At 44.1% G+C, this 16276-nt stretch overlaps 1 protein-coding gene across 5 annotated transcripts in view; it reads left to right on the forward strand.

Annotated features, from left to right (window-relative positions):
• Positions 1 to 16276, forward strand: part of TRERF1 (transcriptional regulating factor 1) — a 231576-nt gene that overhangs the window by 153944 nt on the left and 61356 nt on the right. For all 5 annotated transcript variants that reach the window (XM_064361045.1, XM_012448661.3, XM_012448662.3 and 2 more), the window contains one exon: positions 4233 to 4347. The gene's annotated coding sequence lies outside the window, so the exon portion shown is untranslated. The remainder of the gene's footprint in view (positions 1 to 4232; positions 4348 to 16276) is intronic.

Below are 16276 nucleotides of genomic sequence, written 5' to 3' on the forward strand. Positions count from 1 at the left end.
GCAAAAGAACGGAAATCATAACAGTCTTTCAGACCAGGGCAATCAAATTAGAACTCAGAATTAAGAAACTAACTCAGAACCTCACAGCTTCATGGAAACTGAACAACTGGCTCCCGAATGTTAACTGGATAAACAATGAAATGAAGGCAGAAATAAAGATGTTCTTTGAAACCAACGGGAATGAAGACACAATGTACCAGAATCTCTGAGACACATTTAAAGCAGTGTCTAGAGGGAAATTTATAGCAATAAGTGCCCACATAAGAAGCGAGGAAAAATCTAAAATTGACACCCTATTGTCAAAGTTGAAAGAGCTAGTGGAACAAGATCAAAGAGACTCAAAAGCTAGCAGAAGACAAGAAATAACTAAGATCAGAGCAGAACTGAAGGAGATAGCGACACAAAAAACCCTTCAAAAAATCAATAAATCCAGGAGCTGGTTTTTTGAACAGATCAACAAAATAAACAGACCGCTAGCCAGATTAATAAAAAAGAAAAGAGACAAGAACCGAATGGATGCAATAAAAAACAATAAAGAGGATATCACCACAGATTCCACAGAAATACAAACTACCATCAGAGATTACTACAAACAACTCTATGCACATAAACCAGTAAACCTGGAAGAAATGGATGAATTCCTGGACACTTGCACCCTCCCAAGCCTAAACCAGGAAGAAGTCGAAACCTTGAATAGACCAACAACAAGGGCTGAAGTTGAGGCAGCAATTAAGAGCCTACCAACCAAAAAAAGCCCAGGTCCAGATGGGTTCACAGCTGAATTCTACCAGACGTACAAAGAGGAGTTGGTACCACTCCTTCTGAAACTGTTCCAAACAATACAAAGAGAGGGAATCCTTCCCAAATCATTTTATGAGACCAACATCATCCTGATACCAAAACTCGGCAGAGATTCAACAAAAAAAAGAAAACTTCAGGCCAATATCCATGAGGAACATAGATGCAAAAATCTTCAATAAAATACTGGCAAACCAATTGCAACAGCATATCAAAAAGCTTATCCATCATGATCGAATAGGCTTCATTCCAGGGATGCAAGACTAGTTCAACATACACAAGTCTATAAACGTAATCCACCACACAAACAGAACCAAAGACAAAAACCACATGATTATCTCAATAGATGCAGAGAAGGTCTTCGACAAAATTCAACAGCCCTTTATGCTAAAAACTCTCAATAAATTAGGTATTGAAGGAACATATCTCAAAATAATAAAAGCTATTTACAACAAACCTACAGTCAATATCATACTGAATGGGCAAAAACTGGAAGTATTCCCTTTGAAATCTGGCACTAGACAAGGATGTCCTCTGTCACCACTCCTTTCAATATAGTATTGGAAATTCTAGCCAGAGCAATCAGGCAAGAAAAAAATATATAAAGGGTATTCAATTAGGAAAAGAGGAAGTCAAATTGTCTCTATTTGCAGACAACATGATTGTATATTTAGAAGACGCTATCATCTCAGCCCAAAATCTCCTTAAGCTGATAAGCAACTTCAGCAAAGTCTCAGGATACAAAATCAATGTGCAGAAATCACAAGCATTTCTATACACCAATAACAGACTAACAGAGAGCCAAATCATGAGCGAACTCCCATTCACAATTGCTACAAAGAGAATAAAATACCTAGGAATACAACTAATAAAAGATGTAAAGGACCTCTTCAAGGGAACTACAAACCACTGCTCAAGGAAATAAGAGAAGACACAAACAGATGGAGAAACATTCCACACTCATGGTTAGGAAGAATCAATATTGTGAAAATGGCCATAGTGCCCAAAGTAATTTATAGATTCAATGCTATCCCCATCAAGCTACCAATGACCTTCTTCACAGAACTGGAAAAAAAAAACACCTTAAACTTCATATGGAACCAAAAGAGAGCCTGCATAGCCAAGACAATCCTAAGCAAAAAGAACAAAGCCGGAGGCATCATGCTACCTAATTTCAAACTATACTACAAGGCTACAGTAATCAAAACAGCATGGTACTGTTACCAAAACAGAGACATAGACCAATGAAACAGAACAGAGGCCCTGGAGGCAACGCCACACATCCACAACCATGTGATCTTTGACAAACCTGACAAAAACAGGCAATGGGGAAAGGATTCCCTGTTTAATAAATGGTGTTGGGAAAATGGCTAGCAGTGTGCAGAAAGCAGAAACTGGACCCCTTCCTGATACCTTACACTAAAATTAACTCCAGATGCATTAAAGACTTAAACATAAAACCTAACACCATAAAAACCCTAGAAGAAAACCGAGGCAAAACCACTCAGGACATAGGCATAGGCACGGACTTCATGACTGAAACACCAAAAGCAAAGGCAACAACAGCCAAGATAGACAAATAAGACCTAATTAAACTCCAGAGCTTCTGTACAGCAAAAGAAACTCAATCATTAGAGTGAACTGGCAACCAAGAGAATGGGAAAAAAATTTTGCAATCTATGCATCTGACAAAGGGCTAATATCCAGAATCTATAAAGAACTAAAGCAGATTTACAAGGAAAAAAAAAAACCCATCCAAAAGTGGGCTAAGGATATGAACAGACACTTTACAAAAGAAGACATGTATGAGGCCAACAAAGATATGAAAAAATGCTCATCATCACTGATTATTAGAGAAATGCAAATCAAAACCACACTGAGATACCACCTCACGCCAGTTAGAATGGCAATCATTAAAAAATCTGGAGACAACAGATGCTGGAGAGGATGTGGAGAAATAGGAACACTTTTACACTGTTGGTGGGAGTGTAAACTAGTTCAATGATTGTGGAAGACAGTGTGGCGATTCCTCAAGGACCTAGAAATAGAAATTCCATTTGACCCAGCAATCCCATTACTGGATATATACCCAAAGGATTATAAATCATTCTATTATAAAGACACATACACGCGTATGTTCATAGTGGCACTGTTTACAATAGCAAAGACCTGGAACCAACCCAAATGCCTATCAACGATAGAATGGACAAGGAAAATGTGGCACATACATACCATAGAATACTATGCAGCCATAAAAAATGATGAGTTTGTGTCCTTTGTAGGGACATGGATGGAAACCATAATTCTCAGCAAACTGACACAAGAACAGAAAATCAAACACCGTATGTTCTCACTCATAGGCAGGTGTTGAACAATGAGAACACATGGACACAGGGAGGGGAGCATCACACATTGGGGTCTGTTGTAGGGGAGCCAAAGGGACAGCGGGGGGATGAGGAGGTTGGGGAGGGATAACATGGGGAGAAATGCCAGATGTAGGTGATGGGGGGATGGAAGCAGCAAACCACATTGCCATGTGTGTACCTATGCAACAATCCTGCATGATCTGCACATATACCCCAGAACCTAAAGTACAATAAAAAATAAAAATTTTTTAAAAACTGAGCTTGCACTTTGTATCAGTATCTTTTCATTTCATTTTTTTATCAGTTCATTTTTACTATATTTTATGAAAGTGGCCGGGCCTGGTGGCTCCCATCACTTTGGGAGGCCAAGGCGGGTGGATCATGAGGTCAGGAGATTGAGACCATCCTGGCTAACACAGTGAAACCCCATCTCTACTAAAAATACAAAAAAAATAGCTGGGTGTGGTGGAGCACACCTGTAGTCCCAACTACTTGGGAGGCTGAGGCAGGAGAATTGGTTAAACCTGGGAGGCAGAGGTTGCAGTGAGCCAAGACTGCGCCACTGCACTCCAGCCTGGGCGACAGAGCAAGACTCCATCTCAGAAAAAAAATTAAAATGTTCATCTGTAATGGTTTGGAAATTTTTTTAAAAAACTGATCCTTCATGACAAGTAAGTTGAGAAGCTCTATGCCAAAGCACCTGTAAGCTGCTGTAGCTCCCCTGTAAGGAAAGTCATCTGTGAACGAATGTGGGGAATCACAGCACTTAGCAAATTATATTATAATGAAACTCAGGTCTCTCCCTGTCTCTCTCTCTCTGACTGTTTCCCATGTGCAGGGACTGCGTGCAATTCATCTCTGTGGCCTCATTCCTCACTGTCTGGCACACTGCAGGCCTTTGGAAACGTTTGTTGAATGCATGCCTGTCTGCTTCCTTGTTACCTAAGAGTGGGTGAGGACAGCCTCAGGAATTTCCCTGGGATTTCTGGTAGTGTCTTCTGCAGGAGGTGATGGAGAACTAGGAGCAAATGATGAGGAAATGACCTTTCCTTCTTCTTTTCCCCACAGGACCAGGTCTCCTCTTCCCACCTGTCCAGCAGCATGAAAGCAGCATGACTGGCCGACCGCAGGAGAAGCCCCCAGAACCAGGCCCCCAACTCAGCCATCTGCTGCGGAGGTCAAGGTGAGCTTGCTTTCCTTCTTCTGGAAGGCTGAAGAATTTTCATTTTAACACATTCTGTATGCATTTGTAATCCCTCGCTATGCGCTAGAAGAAGGAGGTTTCCTGGGATGAGGGTAGACTTAGAAAGTGCCTGTCAGCCTTACAGGTTAACGTGTGCTCACTCTGGTTAAAGGAGAGGCCGATATGGAGCAGAAAGGACTGAGGTGAGTGTCTGGAATGGAACTCTTATTATTCCTCCACCGCCACCTGAATCTGGGATCTTAGACAGATCTTTTAGGATGGGGTATCCCGGGAATTTTGAATGAAAAAATCTCTGAGACAGGATAGAATCGGAAAGACTACTCAGTCCATGATCTGAGACTCCCAGTACCTGCCAGACAGCCTTCTGTCTCACACAGAGTCGTAAGGGGCCTTAGACGATCAGCCAGGCCAGTTTCCAGCCAGGATTGGACAGTCAGTTGTTAGAAAGTTCTGTCTGCTGGTCTCTGCTCTGCCATTTGGAACCACAAAGACTTGGCTTTCAAAGACTCTTCCACATGCCTCTCTCATTGGGTTTGAAGATTTGAAGATTTCGCTGTCATGACTCCATCTTTCTTTTTTGGGTATAAATTCTCCCTAGAGACTGATGCCAGTCACCTTGTCCTCTCATCCCCTCCATGTTGGAAAGGACTTTAGTGACCTCCAGCATCTGCCTTGCTGGTTGCTCATGCAACCTGCACCATCTTCAGTAGAGAATCATTCATTCACCACTCATTCTTCAGTGGCTATTTACAGCCTTCTTTGTGACAGGCACCATGCTAGACTGGAGATAAATCAATGAACAAGAAAGACAGGGTCTCTGTCTTTTAAGACAAAATAGGTTTGGGTCCTTAGAGAGAGTTTGAAATATGCATTGAACTACTTCCATGTGCTCCTTTTTTACGTTTTTATCTCTGTAACTTCTTTCTTTTCTTTTTCTTTTCTTTTTTTTTTTTTTGAGATGGAGTTTCACTCTTGTTACCCAGGCTGGAGTGCAATGGCGTGATCTCGGCTCACCGCAACCTCCGCCTCCTGGGTTCGGGCAATTCTCCTGCCTCAGCCTCCTGAGTAGCTGGGATTACAGGCACGTGCCACCATGCCCAGCTAATTTTTTGTATTTTTAGTAGAGATGGGGTTTCACCATGTTGACCAGGATGGTCTCGATCTCTTGACCTCGTGATCCACCCACCTCGGCCTCCCAAAGTGCTGGGATTACAGGCTTGAGCCACCGCGCCCGGCCGTAACTTCTTTCTTAAATGTCCCATAAGTGCTTGAAAAAAATTTTAAATATTGGATATAGTTTCCTATATGCCATCATTGAAAAATAAGTTAGCTTATTGTGCAGCTCAATTCATCTATAATATACCCTTTTCTGATTTTGTCTGATTATCAATTATTGAGAGAGTTGTGTTAAAGTCTCCCACTGGATTTGTCAATTGCTCCTTGCAATGCTGACATTTCTGCTTTATATAGATTTGAGGTAATGCTATCTGGTGCGTAGGTGTTTAGAATTGGTGTATTTTATTGATGAATTGGGATTTATTTCTACCATCTTTATATGCGTTTAATTTTTTCCACCCTTTCTTTTAGGTTGAGGCATTTTCCCCCCTCATTCTGTTTTCCATCGTCTTATTTGGAATTTACACAGCCTATGTTTGTTATTTCTGGGGTTACCCAGCTAGCTAGCTGGATAGATGATTGATGATAGATAGATAGATATTTTTAGAGACAGGGTCTCGCTGTGTTGCCCAGGCTAGCTTCAAACCAAGTGATACTGTCACCTCAGCCTCCTGAGTAGCTACCTTAGCTTTTTTTCCTTTCCTTTTTTTTTTTTTTTTGAGACAGAATCTTGCTCTATCTCCCAGTCGGAAGTACAGTGGTACAATATCTGCTCACTACACCTGCGTCTCCTGGGCTCAAGCAATTCTCCTGCCTCAGCCTCCTGAGTAGCTGGCTGGGGCTACAAGTGCCCACCACCATGCCCGGCTAATTTTTGTGTTGTTAGTAGAGATGGGGTTTCACCATGTTTGCTAAACTGGTCTCAAGCTCCTAACCTCAAGTGATCCACCTGTCTCTGCCTCCCAAAGTGCTGGCATTACAGGTGTGGGCCACTGCACTCAGTCTATTTTATATTTTTCATTTCTTTGTCTCTCTGTGCTGAACTCTGAATAATTTATTCAAATCTATCTTCTGGCCAGAAAAGTGGCTCATGCCTGTAATCCCAGCACTTTGGGAGGCCGAGGCTGGCAGATCACCTGAGGTCAGAAGTTCGAGACCAACCTGGCCAACATGGTGAAACCTTGTCTTTAATAAAAATACAAAAATTAGCCGGGTGTGATGGTGCACACCTGTAATCTCAGTTACTCTGGAGGCTGAGACAAGAGAATCACTTGAACCCGGGAGGCAGAGGTTGCAGTGAGCCAAGATTATGGCACTGCACTCCAGCCTGGGCAACAAAGCCAGACTTTGTCTCAAAAAACAAACAAACAAACAAAAAACTATCTTCTATTTAACTAATTTATTCTGTGTCTTAAATGCTGTTTAACCCATCATTGAATTTTTTCTTTTTGCTTTCTTTGTCATTTCTAGAAGTTCTGCTTGGTGATTTTTCTGGTCTCTCATTTCTTGCTCTTATTTGAAAATGTTTATTTCTTTAAAATATTGAATTTGCTACTTAGAAATTTTACAATTTTGTGTCTGGTAATTCCCAGATCTGAAGTCTTTGCAGGTCTGATTCTGCCACTTGTTTCTGCTAGCTAGTATTCATAATGCCTTGTTTCCTGTGAATTGCTCATTTTTTTCTTGGCGTTTTATCTTTGGGAATTATCTGAGGCGTGGGTTGAAGTTGGTTTTTCCAGAGAGGATTCGCATTAACTTCTACTAGTTGTCTGGTGGGCACTACCAACCAAAAGTCACTTTAAATTAATTTTCTAATTAAGGCTTTTCTGGCTACCCAAGTAATATCATTCAGGCTACAAACCTGTGTGAAGTCCAGCTATGGTTACAAATTTTCAGGAGAGAGTTTTTACCCCCATTCTGCTCAGCCCAAGGTCAGGTCTCCCTTCAGTCTCTTTCTGTGTTGTGTGTTTATTTCTCATTCACCAAGTGGCATGAATTCAGTGGCGTGGAGTCCCAGCTTTATGGAGGGGTCTCTCTAGGCTTTTAATCCTGTGCTGCTGTCATTGGGAAACTTAGAATCTCCAGCTTTCAACAGAAACCCTCAGAGCAAAAGCCAGCTTTGCTGCCAGCTCACCTCCCACCCCCGAGGTTCCTGCTTTGGGTTTGTTCTGGTCTTCTCATTTGTACTATCTCAGCAATGTGTCTTCAGTCTTCGTATCTAAAATTGTACCCAGCGTATTAGTTCTCTGAATTAGGAGGGTCAAGTAAGGTATCTGGTCTGCCATATTGCCAAAATGTATCTTTTTCTTCTCCACAATAGTCTTTTTGGGCAGGAATTTGCGTTTCTTCTTCACAGAAGAGTGACCTGAAGCTCAGAGCGGGTACGTACTGGCTACAGCCATAGGCCTAGCAGGTGAAAGACTAGGAGAGAATATATCCTTCTCCTCTCATCTCTCCCCGTCTTCCCTCTCCCCAAGATAACTCTTGACCATTGGCGCAGACAAACTTTATTCTCACAAAGAATATGAGTTGCTACCAAAAGGCTTTAAATAGCGGAACAGCTTTGTACAATTTATTTATGAATCTATTGTTTATCTTCCTTGAGGGAGGAAATGACTTCTGCATATTTTGTGGCTTGTTTGTCTGGCAGTCACCAGCAGCTCTCCTGCTTCATCCCCATTCTGGAAAAGGGCTCCTGAACCCGAAGGCAGATCCCATGTGCTTCTTGTCTAGACCCTGGCTCCTTTCCTCCTTATGCCACTCTCTCCTTCTTCTCACCTTCTTCCCTTCCCTCTGCCTCTTCTTCCTTTTCCCCCTCTCCCTATTCTTCCTGCGACTGGTTTTTCTTTTTCAGGGTGCTGTACCTTTTGTTGGAGGGAAGTCTACAGAGCACAGTGGTTTGGCTTTTGGGCTTTGAGGGAGTTTGAACCTAGCTCTCCAACTAGCTGAATCTCTCTGGGCTTCCATTTCTTCATTGGTCATGTGGGGACCGTGGATAGAGCTGTTCAGGGACTTAATGAAATGATGCCTGTAGAGCTTATAACACAGAGTTTGGACATCATTAGCACTTGGTCAGTGGTGGTTCATGTAACTATGATTGAGAACAGACCACTTCAAGGCCAGTGTTATTGTTGGTGATGCTTTTTTTTTTTTTTTTGAGATGGAGTCTCACTCTGTAGCCCAGGCTGGAGTGCAGTGGCACGATCTGACTCACTGCAACCTCCACCTCCCGGGTTCAGGAGATTCTCCTGCCTCAGCCTCCTGAGTAGCTGGGACTACAGGAGTGTGCCATCATACCCAGCTAATTTTTTTTGTATTTTTAGTAGAGATGGGGTTTCATCGTGTTAGCCAGGATGGCAAGATGGTCTCGATCTCCTGACCTAGTGATCCGCCTACCTTGGCCTCCCAAGGTGTGAGCCACCATGCCCAGCCGGTGTTGCTTCAGCTGGTAAAGCTTTTAAATTGACAAAGATGATTTATCAAATGGGATGAAAATAGAGGCAGAAATCTAATGTAGATGTGGGAATCCTGGCTTTGCTATGATGTTCTTTGAACTGGGGTGTTTTTTAAAATAATCTGAGTGGGCCAGGCACAGTGGCTTACACCTATAATCCCAGACTTTGGGAGGTCGAGGCAGGTAGATCACAAGGTCAGGAGTCCGAGACCAGCCTGGCCAATATGATGAAACCCTGTCTCTACTAAAAAAAAAAAAACAATTAGCCAGGCATGCTGGCATATGACTGTAATCCCAGCTACTCAGGAGGCTGAGGCAGGAGAATCACTTGAACCCAGGAGGCGGAGGTTGCAGTGAGCCAAGATTGCACCACTGCACTCTAGCCTGGGTGACAGAGCAAGACTCCACCTCAAATAATAATAATAATAATAATAATAATAATAATAATAATAATAATAATCTGAGGGAAGATAGAACACACTGGTCTGGCCAGTGTTTGTGGAGGATGTAAACCAGGGATTCTGAAAATGGGGCCTAGACTGCCACACTCCAGATCTTGGGACTCCTGCTGAGCTGTGCCCTGTGTCCTGGTGCCATGGTGGAGCTGGAGCTGCATGGACTCTGTGGTGTAGAGGTTTCCCTTGCAGGAGCCCCAGATCAAAGGATGGCATTACTGCTCTGAGGACGAGTTTTCAGCAGTGATGGGGCTGAGGGAGGAGGGTCTTCAATGTCCTTTAGCTCTGTTCTTATAGCTGGCATGAGACTTTTTACTTTTCACACCCTCTTCTAATAAATGGCTTTATATATTACACCTAGATATGTGTAATTTCCTGATTTGATATCTATCAGGCAACAATGCCTGGTATTTTCTTTTTTCAATGCCTGCTATTCATAGTGACTCTGGGCTTTGTGTAGTGGGTAAGTAGTATAAAAGAATGCATAAAGTTGCACAAACCTAAAACTACTCTAAAATTAAAGTCTATTAATCACAAGAAGACTTTATAACCAAAAAAATGCATAAAGGATAAAACATCTTCATAAGATTGTCAGGTACTCAGAGTGGATATCCAAGAGGGAGAAGCACAGTGCCCTTGAGTAGTCAGGGAGGGCTTCCCAGATGAGGCTGGATGAGGATTTGAGCTGGTCTTATGGGGCAGCCAAGGTGAGGCTGCTGGAGGAGAAGCCAGGAGCCTCATGCATCCTGGGTGTAGAAGTGGTAGGAACCGGGGTTTATAGAGCCCCACAGATGGCGTTTGTGGCCCCTTTTAGAGTGCCATCTCTTATTATCAAAAGCCCCCAGAAGTCCTGCAGCTAACATCTGACACCAGGTTTCCAAAGTGTGTTTGACCACTCATCGCGATGAACTTGGAGGTCTTATGAGTTTCCACATGGCTTCTGTCTCTCTGACTAATGCTTTGGCTTATCTGGGCCACCAACTCACTTTATAAAACAGGGATTGGCAACTTTAAAAGTTCAGCCTCTTGGGAGCACTAAAAAATTATCCAAGTTCATACCAGTTAGAATGGCGATCATTAAAAAACCTGGAGACAACAGATGCTGGAGAGGATGTGGAGAAATAGGAACACTTTTACACTGTTGGTGGGAGTGTAAATTAGTTCAATCATTGTGGAAGACAGTGTGACGATTCCTCAAGGACCTAGAAATAGAAATTCCATTTGACCCAGCAATCCCATTACTGGGTATATATCCAAAGGATTATAAATCATTCTACTATAAGGACACATGCACACAAATGTTCATTGCAGCACTGTTTACAATAGCAAAGACCTGGAACCAACCCTAATGCCCATCGATGATAGACCGGACAGGGAAAATGTGGCACATATACACCATGGAATATTATGCAGCCATCAAAAATGATGAGTTCGTGTCCTTTGTAGGGACATGAATGAACCTGGAAACCATCATTCTCAGCAAACTGACACAAGAACAGAAAATCAAACACCGCATGTTCTCACTCATAGGTGAGTGTTGAACAGTAAGAACACATGGACACAGGGAGGGGAGCATCACACACTGAGGTCTGTAGTGGGGAAATAGGGGAGGGACAGCAGGGGGTGGGGAGTTGGGGAGAGATAGCACGGGGGGAAATGCCAGATATAGGTGATGGGGAGGAAGGCAGCAAATCACACTGCCACGTGTGTACCTATGCAACAATCTTGCATGTTCTTCACATGTACCCCAAAACCTAAAATGCAATAAAAAAAAAGAACAACAAAAAAAAGAAGGGTGAAGGTTTCTATGGGGACTAAGCAGAGGCATTGTCAGAGTTAGGGAAGGGGCTTCTTTGTTCTCCCAGTCTCCCGAGATGATGTCCTGGACATTTCCAACCCAGCTGAGTGGCCAAGCCTTTTTGCTTGAAGTTAAATGCCCAGCCCCACCCTACCCCTCGTTCTCACCAGCAAACCTCAAAGTCTATTAACAGCCTCTGTCCTGATCATGATTCATCCTTCCTGCCCCTTCTGCATTCGGGTTACTCAGAGCTGTAAGCCAAGAGTGATTACTAATGCCATCCAACTGGCCTTGCCCATGGAGAGCTTACCTGGTAGATTAAATATTCTTCTTCTTCTTTTTTTTTTTTTTTTTTTTGAGACAGAGTCTCGCTCTGTTGCCAGGTGCCAGGCTGGAGTGCAGTGGCACGATCTCGGCTTACTGCAACCTCTGCCTCCTGGGTTCAAGCAATTCTCCTGCCTCGGCCTCCCAAGTAGCTGGGACTACAGGTGCACGCCACCATGCCCAGCTAATTTTTGTATTTTAGTAGAGAGGGGTTTCACCATGTTGGCCAGGATGGTCTCGATCTCTTGACCTCATGATCCACCTGTCTCAGCCTCCCAAAGTGCTGGGATTACAGACGTGAGCCACCACGCCTGGCCGATTAAATATTCTTCATCAGATGATGCCTCAGGTTGAGTTTTTTTTTGTCGGCTAGCCTTGTACAGTGCAAACAAGGGATTGTCCTGGATGCAGATGGAAACCATTTTCAGGAGCAGCAAGTCAGGGGACACACTATCTGAGGAGTTTGGGGTGCCAGGATTATTGCTGGTATAGAGACAGGAGGTATGGCTGGGCGTGGTGGCTCATGCCTGTAATCCCAGCACTTTGGGAGACCAAGGCAGGTGGATCACCTGAAGTCAGAAGTTCAAGATGAGCCTGGCCAACATGGTGAAACCCCGTCTCTACTAAAAATACAAAAATTAGCCAGGCATGGTAGCTCACGCCTGTAGTCCCAGCTACTCAGGAGGCTGAGGCAGGAGAATTGCTTGAGCCTGGAAGGTGGAGGTTGCAGTGAGTGGAGATCATGCCAGTGCACTCCAGCCTGGGCAACAGAGCGAGACTCCATCTCAGAAAAAAGAGAGACAGGAGGTGCTCCAGGCCAAGAGCTCCTGTGCTTCCACATAAAAGCCAGTGGAAATGTGCTGTACATCAAGTCTTCACATGCTGCCCTGGATATTGGCCATCGGCTCCTTCCCACTGTTCTGTGGTCCTCTTCAAAAAATATTTCAATATTTGTTGTAGCAGCCATATCCATTATTCTATTTTTCAAACTTACATTATAGCTAGAGTTTAGAGTTCACATTCATTTCTACCCCTATTCACTCTCTTTCCTTTTCCAAAAGATGGCAGAACTGAGAGTGAAATCCAGGCATCCTGACTTCCAGCACTATTTGCCCCAGGGACTCAGATCCTTAGGGATCAGGTGTCATTGACGGGAAACCCTACTGGCTCAATATCCTGGCCCAAGATTGTTCAGTGTCCTGGGAGGAGCTTGGAGCTCCTCGGGTTCAACTTTATTCTGCAGAAGCTGAGTCTGAGATGCAGGGAGGGGAAGTTAATTTGCCCAACGAGGTCACAGGGCACATCTCTTTTTCTGTTTGGTCCGGGTTATCTTTACATTGGGTTTGCATTTCCTGAATACACAGCAACAGCGTGGGGGGTGGGTGGAGGGCAGGGGAAGTGGGCTTAAAAGAACCCCATCTGAAAATGTTTAGATTTCCTGTGACTGTCCCATGAAGAGGGAGATAATCTGTGTTCACGGAACTAAGAGGAGAGGGAGAGACTTGGTTCAGGTCCAGCAGGCCAAGAGTGGAGAGAAAAAGGAGGACAACATGAGAGCTATTCAGAGAAAGCTGTGACATTTTTATGGATGACATAGAAACAAATAGAAGTCTTGTTTCTTTGCACTTCAGTGATGCCTTCTTGTATGTATTTTTGGACAACACTCAAGCCATGTGGAGGCTCTGGCTTTGTTCTAGTAGCAGTGGTTTGTGGTCTTTGGAGGCTCTTTGGCCTGGGACTGGATGCCTTTGGCTCTCATCTCCCTTGAGTTGGCTTCCACCAGGATGTGTGATCCTTTGGAAATGTCTTTCTCTTCCTCCATAGCTTATCTCAAGATGGAAATAAAACCACCTGCTGGGTCTGCCTCACACAGAATCAATGGGTGTGAGAGTGCCCCTGCAAACTCTCAGGGTTAGATTGGCCTCGTTTTTTTCTTTTTCCATGTCTATGAGGCTGCCTTGAGCTCTGAGGGAGTCAGGAGCTTCCACCAGGGAAGGCCCACGTGCCCATCAGATCAGGTGGCACTTATGCCACAGAGGCCACTCCAGACCTGATTTCCTGGGACTGCCCTAAAGGGCAGTATGTCCCCAGTTCCTTAAAGGGGGTGCCATTTAAGCAGGAAAGGCCATAACTAAAAGTAAGGAAGTGGTAAATATGGACGGAGTTACTGCCAATTTTCTAGAATTGGAGAGCTGTATACCCTCTTGAAGCAGAAAAATAAGTAGAATATCACTTTATCTGGTATTCTAGAGGAACTGAAATGACTCCAGCTAACAGGGGCTACCCCTTCTAACTTTAAAATAGTGATAACAGATAAAGTGATATTCTACTGGGTACAATTAAGCTTTAGATTGCCACTAAATAATTACATCTCATTTCCTCTTCTGGAGTCTTGAACTGCTTGAGAGCCATATCCCAGAAAGGAGAACGCCACCTTCGCTAGTTGGAGAACTCAGCCTAACCTGTGGCCACACCCATTCCCTCTTTTGCACCCCTTGAATTCCACTGACCAGTGTAGACTCATAGGCCTCTCTCTCTCAGGCTTCCTACAAGGATGTGCCAGTCATGTGCACGTTTGCATTCTGTCTTCTGCTCTCAGTGAACAATTCTATTGAACAAAATTTGGCCTTTCCTTGATGTCTCTGGATCATCATTCTGGATAAAATGAATGTGCCCTGGACACAGGTGCTTTCAGGGGATATTTGAGTAAGTGAGGTCATTGGTCCCTACCCCAAAGGGCACAGGCTACCCTTCTCTCTTCCCTCCTGCATCCACTCCTGGCAGTTCCTGTCCCTGAGCACCATTCTGCTCATTGAAACAAAGGGAGGGCTGAAGGTTGCCCAGGAAACAAATAACCAAACCAAATCAATCATGATTGAGTCATTGAGCCTGATCTAAACTGTACCCACATCAAAACAAAACAACAGAAACCCCACCCCAGGCACTGAGACTGCTCCAGTCCTCCTTGGGAGCACGTGTCCCATATCTCCTCTTGTTGAATCTTCTCAGAAACCCAGAACAGTAAGTATTATTATTACTGTTTTACAGATGTTAAAATTGAGGCTCAAAAGCAAGGTGAATAGGCCTGCTGGAGGGACTCCCTTTGAAGTGAAACATTGAGATTTGAACCCCGATCTTTAACTCCAGAAGCAGTGTTCTTGGCACTTCAGTGTGGAAAATACTTGTCTTATAATCTGTTTGTTTCTCTCCAATAAAATATTCCTGCTGAGTAAAAAAAATTGTCCAGATAACTGGAGCTTCTTAGCCTAGAACCTTTTTTTTTTTTCCCTTTGGTGTAAAGTGCATCAGCTTCTTTTTCATACTTCCAAGTTCATGGCTAAACACTAGAGCGTTGAAGGTTGCTAGGAGCTGATGGCCAGATTCATGAGACATGCCTGTACTATGGCATAAACTTGCTCTCCTTGGCCCTTCAGAAACCAATGATAAAAGCTGGAAGGATCTAGCAAGGAGGAAGTAGCCTCCTGCCAATCAGATCTGCAATGGGAGGACAAGAGGCACTGCAGAATATCAGAGGAAGCCTCGTCCTTTGGCAGCAGAGGGTTGGGGCTTAGGCCTTCATCACCAATCGCGCAACCTTGGGAAGCTAGTCCCTTGCATGTTAATTTCCTCCGCTTTCAAACAGAGAAGACAATTCTGACCTCACAGGTTGACTGTGACCTCACAGAACAAAATAGTATATATCCATTCTTTTTGCAGTATTTTCTAGAATGTTATTATTGGCCATGAGAATGTGCACATCCTTTCACGAATGGCTCAATGTCCTTCTCAAAGACTTTATATTGGGCCAAAGGATTCATGCCTGTGGCCCAGGGAGACTGGACTCCAAGCTGTGAGCTCCACTGATGTCAAGCGAACACATCCTGTGGAGCAGACCACCCCACATCCCAGCACTGACCTCCCAATCCCAGGGCTGGTAAAGAGATGCAGTTATGAGCTTTTACTCTTCTATTAAAAAAAAAAGGAAAGAAATGGAAAAATTGATAAATTAATTTTCTTTAACCTATGGCTTTTTTTTCCTTCCTCTCTCCTTGCTATAAGTGGGATTGCCACTTAACTTTTTTTTTAATTAAAAAAAATGATGTTCTGGGTGATGGGACATAATATTTAGACATGTTGAGCTGACAGTTGATGGGTATGTTGTCAATACGCCATCACCACAAATCATGTTCCCAGCGTTGATCAGGAGGAGATTTGTGTGCAAATCCATGTGTATGCTCCCATACTTGGATGATTTAGAGTGATTGGGGAAGGGTCCAGTGACCCTTCTCAAAAGCAGTTGCTGGGGAGGGCTGGCCACAGGCCGTGGGGCGCACAGCTGACCAGGGCAAGAGGAGGAAATCGGCTTCTGTTGTGAATTGAGGTGATTGGCTCTGAGTTTGCCGTGGAAGCGAAAGTCGCCACTTCCTCCCTCCCTCCCTGCCTTCCTCTGTCATGTCCTTAGCACCCAGTGGATGCTGGATATTCTGCTGACCATGAGGCATTCCTTAGAAGTAGTCCCAGTTTGATGGAGGAGACAGAAGAAACAGTTTGAAGCAGTGTGCTGAGTGGTGTAAGGAAGATGTGCCCCTGGAGCCCTGGGCCTATGCTCACCCGCACACTGGCTGCCCTTCTCAGGCTCCTGCCTTCAGTGACTGCCTGTTCTCAGCGGCCTCACAAACCCCTGTGAGCCTGGGAACCTTGGTCCAGCTGCCTCAGTGACAGCTCCTGTTCAGGTCTCCATGTGAAACTGAGCTCTCCAAG

This window comes from Aotus nancymaae, unplaced genomic scaffold (genome assembly GCF_030222135.1).
Source record: "Aotus nancymaae isolate 86718 unplaced genomic scaffold, 86718_ANA_hifiasm-v0.15.2.pri h1tg000040l, whole genome shotgun sequence".
Lineage (NCBI taxonomy): Eukaryota > Metazoa > Chordata > Mammalia > Primates > Aotidae > Aotus > Aotus nancymaae.